Raw genomic sequence first — 6,259 nt, 5'->3', positions numbered from 1 at the left:
AATCCTACTTCCTTTTGTGACTAATGATATGTATGCCTACCTTTAGATAGGCGTATGACCCAGTTCTGGAAAGTTAGGATGATAATGAACGAGATGGAGCTTCTGAGAATGCTTCTTGCCCTTCAGAAGAGCAATAAGCAGGGACATGCTCTATGTTCCTGATTCTTGGAATATGATTATTTGATTTCTGTCACTTCCAGCACAATAGCAATAACCAAGTCTCTTCCTCTTTTTGTTAAAAAACAAAAAGAGGAAAAGACTTGTGTCCTTGATGACCTCTCTGGATCTTGAAACTATTAAGCTATGGATTTCTTGTTTATTCAGCATTAATAAATGCTCTACTTTATAATACACTTTGAGGTTGCATTTTCCCTAAGTGGCATCTAAAGGAATCTTTGTTGACAGCAAAAACTTTGTACTGAGCCTATTGTATCTCAAATATTTCCTGTTTCTCATTACCAGATAACAATTTCTTCCTGTAAGTCACTACATTTTTCTTTGCACATATGCTGTATTTTATCTTGATTAGTTATGATGTGATTTTATTAACAATATATACTTTTATTCTCAGAAGTGCTACAGATAGAGGTAATATTTAAATCTCCATGTGTACTATGAATCTTCTCATAGGTTCATTTTTTATTATCTTCTGCTTTTTATGATTCCCTACTAAATTTTATGGCAAGAACTTGTGTTTATCATTTTGTATATCCATACAACAATGAGTATTTGGCATCAAAACTGAGAAAAGGACCTATACATAGGTAGTAGACCCATGAATCTTAAAAGGTGAATAGAAGTGAAATAACAGAAATACACATACCATGCCACTAAACTGTAATTGATTGCTTCTCTTTCAAATTATTTGTTCTAGCCCCGCATTTCATATTGAATTTACTGTAAATGAGCTAAAGTCCTCTAGAGTAACTGTTCTCCTAATTAAGGACTACATGATTGCAGAGGTACAAAAAGACTATAACTGGAATAGAATTAAAATATTAAAGTCTGGAGGTGGCGTAGCATGGGCAGGGTCCAGAAATTTGAAATACGATAAGTAGTAGATGAGGATGCTGCCAGGGAGCCATGACAGGAGTTTGTTGTTCATTCCCTAGAGGTTACATATCCACAGCTTTGGTTAATACACCCTTATGGCTATTTCACACCACCAAGATAAAAATGTATAGCACCCTCACTCATTTTACATTCTATAAAAAGGGCATTACAAAAATTTCTGATTGTGGGAATTAGTTTTTATTCACAGAGAGTAAGAATAATACCCTCCAATGTTGCAATTACTTTTAAAATGCTATAGACAAGTAGAAAATACCAAGAAATTCAACAGGAAACTATTTAATTTCTACTCATCCATTACATGTGTTTTCCTCCTCTCTATATTCCATTTTAAAATGATAAGATTCATTAAAACCCTGTTTTAAAATAACATGAGACATATCCCAGCTATTTCAGAGAATAAAGTAGGAGAATCACAAGTTTGACGCCAGCCTTAGCAACTCAGTGAGACCCTATCTCAAAATAAAAAGTAAAAGGGGCTGAGAGAGAGCTCAGTAGTAGGGTGCCCTTATGTTCAATCCTCAGTATCAGAAAATATATAAAATACATGAACTTTAAACAGAAAGTTATAAAATAGCAAGTACAACATACTATCAATTATACTTTATGCTATATAAAGTATATTCATGAAAATATGCAAAAATATCAATATTTACATCTAAAATTATGGATGACTTTCCTTATTTGGGCTTTTCTGAATAAACCAATTTCCACAATGAATTTATATTATTTCTAAAATCAGAGAAAATTAATTCAAAGAAGAAAACAATGTTATTTAATGAATAAGACATGATTAAGTCTTGAGACATTATCCTTAGTGTTTTAAAATTTGTTACCATTAGGAAGATTTAAAGATTCAACTTTAAATCACTTGTGGGATTATAGAGACTCCTAGAAGAAAACAAAGATGGGCTTAAATTAGCTGCCAGAGGCACCAATAGGCCTGCTGGAAATACTAGGAACCCAGAAGTGAGAGAGTACTTAGGTGGCACATTGACTTACTACAAACTGAAATTCATGACATGGGTTTTTATTGGTGATGAAAGCTTTATTTTGATCTGTCTCCCACTGACTCCAACTACTAGCATTCATCCGGAGCTGCAGGATCCTGATATATGGATTCTATGGCACGATTACAACACAAAGAGAAGATTGCTAAGTTTATGAAGAGGAACAGTCAAGGTACTTCAATCTTGTCTTTATACTTCACCATGAAGCCATGAAGTATTTTCATACTACAACATGTAAATAGAAAAATTTAGTGATATACTAGAGGAAGTGAATATTAGCAACATCCGTGCTTATGTCTACAATGTCTTACTTGTTTTGAAGACTGTAGTCCCAATAAACCAGGTAATTTATTGTATGTGGAGAATTTGAGAACCCTACATGAATATTTAAATGAGATAGATTAAAACAGAGTTGGGAAGAGCTATTTTCAGAAAGCAAAGAGGATATAGGATTTAAGAATTCGGAATGACTTATTGTATTTGGTCAGTTTTGAATTAAATAGTGAAAAGAACATGGGAAATAATAGTTCAATAAGGAAATATCTTTAATATTTATGAACATCATTATAAATTAGTTTTTGCTTACCTTGGAAAATTAAAAAATGGCAGTTTAGTGGTTCAGATTAAATTGACATACTATGTATGGTATATTCCGTTTGTGCCAAGATCTTCCAGGTATGTTAATCATCTAAACATTACAATGAGGTTACTATTACCCTATTTTACATGACACTCATGACACGCAAGATTTTTGCAGCTGGTAAATCACAAACCCAGACGGAACTCTAGTTAGGCTGACACTAAGTCAATTGCTTTTTCTATTAAAATAAAGTACTTCTCCATAAAGATATATTACTAACAAAAAGAACAAAGAAGAGGATCAGATCACAGTAGGCTTCCATGGCAGAGCCTTAGAAATAATTGAATGGTTTGCATGTTCTAATCAATCCCAGAGTGAGTTATTGCACAGATAGAAGTTCCTACAAGTAACAGTTTAAAGCTTCCTCTGTATTCCTAATGGGAAAGTGATGCATTTTGTATTCACATGATGATGTTAAAGAAAAAAGAAAGAGAATAATTTTTAAGACTATGTTAAAAAAAAAGGAAAAGAGCTTAATTCTAACTCACCCATTACTATTTATTATCAACCTCTTTTAGGGCTCCTAGGAAGTCATTTATTTAGATAAGTACTAGAGGCCTCTTGCCAGTGATCTTTCATACTGTGAAGAACAAAGGCACTTTGTAAACATTAGGAAAAACTGGATTAAGCAAGATGACTATTGTCATATACTGTTCAAACATTCCTTGGGGTAAGATCAGAAAATCTGGGTGAGTATGTATCCTTTACCAACTATTTCTCTTTCTTTTTGATAAACTTACAAAGAAAAAGAGTGAATGCTTCATGATCAACAGTTTGCTTTCTTTCCACAAATGATGCACAATGGTGAGGACAATGACTGGGTATTTGAAGAGATGAATAAAATATGGAGGGCAAAGAGCCAAATTTTTACTGTTTTCTGACAGAAAGATAAAAGAGGTAACAGAAGCCCCAGATCTTTCCACATGCTTCCTTTTGTCCAACAAGTGTCTCTGCGTTTGGTGTGTGAGTGTGTGTGATGCTACAGGATGATTTACAGTGCCTCCTATATATACTGCCAAACTTGATCACATTCATGTGTGTGTATATTATTTGTTCTTTTTAGATACATAACGGTAGACTCTATTTTGACATATTTATGCAAACATGGAGTATATCTTATTCTAATTAGGATCCCAGTCTCCTGGAGGTACATGATGTTAAGATTCTAAATGGTGGATTATGGAATCTTTTTACAATAATTGAGTCTGCATCAGGCTGTATGCTAATAGTGGGTATCTGTGTGAGATTTACTGTTTGTAACCAGAATGCTAAATGGCATTGATTTCATCTTTATAATATAAAGCAACAAAAAATTTCTCTCCAATTTCCTGTTTAATGACTGTTTTATTTCCTTCTTGGGTTTTAAAGAAAACTGGTGTGAAAGTTCTGTATGTCCATTCCATTATTCCCTTGCAAGAAAAATTTGGAAATAGCATTTTTTATATTTATAATAATAAAACATGAGCCAATAAAGAGTTATTTGGAAAATATGGAGATTACATTGTTAACGCTCCAAGTCCATGTTCCAGAGAAAACATCAAAACACACTGTAATTTCTTTATGCAGTTGTTTTGTAAAAAAAACTGCATTCATTTAGGTAGTTTTGGGAAACTTCCTTTCTCAGGAAACACGTTATGAGCATTGTCTTCCATTGTTTTAACACTTCACTAAGATTACAGTTTGCACTAAGATTACAGTTTTAATTGGTGATATTACATGTGACTTTATGTCTTTACATTTGTTATACCATGGCCATCATATGCGAGAATTTTAGATAAAAAAAATATAGTGGCTACTAAAGCATAATATAATTTGAAATATGATAGTATGTGCAATGTCATTTACTTTTATTTTCTGATCTGATTGCTGGACCTTTATTTAAAAAGTCAAATAATAATAATAATAATAAATTTTAGTGGCTTTTAGGAAAATACTTCCAGCATCTCAACACTTGAAATTATATTGACCAACACTTTGAGAGAGATGATTTTATCATCTTAATGATTTATCTTCCTCAGTCTAAATTACCAAAAGTTTGTACCAAGAATGAATACTGTATTCTATCAAATGCTCTTACACATAGAGTTAGATGGCAATGAATCTTATTTTTGTAACCGATTCATTTCATATATTATATTGACAAATTTTCAGACATTAATGTGGAATTCCAAGCATTAATAAAAATAAGTAACTTCACTTAATTGTATAATTGGATGTAACTGTATGCTTCGCATACCCAGTCATAAGTCATAAATTGGATTTATGAAACCTTTATTGGCTGACACATTTGGGTAAAATTGATATTTTAATTTGATAAAATAATTTCCAATAATTTTTCACATTAAAGTGTTAGATAGCATATAAATTATTTGTTTCTTAAAATCCCATTAGTTATTCTGCATCCAATGTCCGTTTGGAAAGTCTCATACTGGACCCTTACTATAAATCACAGTGTATATGGCATAGTTTGTGTCAAATGAATAAGTATGAGAGCAAGAAGCACAGGGTTGTGTGACAGCACATAGAAGGGGCATCAACCTCCCAACAGGAGGTGAGAAAGTTTTCTAGAAAAGATAATATCTGAATTGAAAGAAGTCCTTCTTCCAGTTTAAGAAAACAGCATGTACAAAGGCAGAAAGAAGAAAGACTATAGTGTTTGGCGATGACTAATCAAATTATTGCAAATTATCTTATCAAATTAAGGTATCATTTTTATGCAAATGTGTCAGAGCTAATAAAGCTCTGGTCAATCAATTTTATGACTATATATGCAAAGAATACAAGGTACATCCAAGTATACTATTAAGTAATATAAAATTTTTTAATTAATCGTCATTGCAGAGAACTGGAAGTGTCACCAGTGGTTTCAGAATTTCTACCTCAAAGGGACCAAAGAATGACTGGAGGATGGGCCGGAGGTCTTTTAAGCTGTGTTGCATAGGCAGCACATTGTTTCCTTAGACTGTATTCCTCTGTTGGTGTGACTTTTATCAGGGTCCTGATGAAGATTATTCCAGGGCAAACCCACCCAGTAACTCCTTCCTTGATATCATCATGGGAGGAGAAATATTAAAAGTGAGAAGAGGATAGAAAACTGAGGGAGTTAAGATAGACTTTTCATGATGGGTTAACTATGTTTTTGGCAACATGACTGGGTTTTCTTTCTCTTATTCATCCTTGATTTCCAAAAAATAATGCAACTTTACCTGCAAGTTTTTTGGACAGAGCAAAAGGAAACCACTTTTCACTCCTTTCTTTCCAAGAACTCCACCCAGAAAACAAATCTTTAGTGCACTTTATTTAACAGTAAATGTTGACTACTTTTCCTTCTTTTCTTCTTCTTTTCTTCTCTGTCCTCCCTCTCTTCTTCCACAAATGTCTTACAACAAATTAAAACTGCTGTCTTAACTCTTTCCTTTGTGGAATAAGTCCATGTGGCCAAAGTGAATAGACAGGAAATGAAAGATAGGAAGAAGGAAATATTTTTCAATATTACTAATACTGGTAGTATCTTTTTTTTTTTTTTTTTTTTTTTTTT

The sequence above is a fragment of the Marmota marmota genome, unplaced genomic scaffold, assembly GCF_001458135.2.
Source record: "Marmota marmota marmota unplaced genomic scaffold, marMar, whole genome shotgun sequence".
NCBI lineage: Eukaryota > Metazoa > Chordata > Mammalia > Rodentia > Sciuridae > Marmota > Marmota marmota.
Note: the sequence above shows the minus strand (reverse complement) of the source record.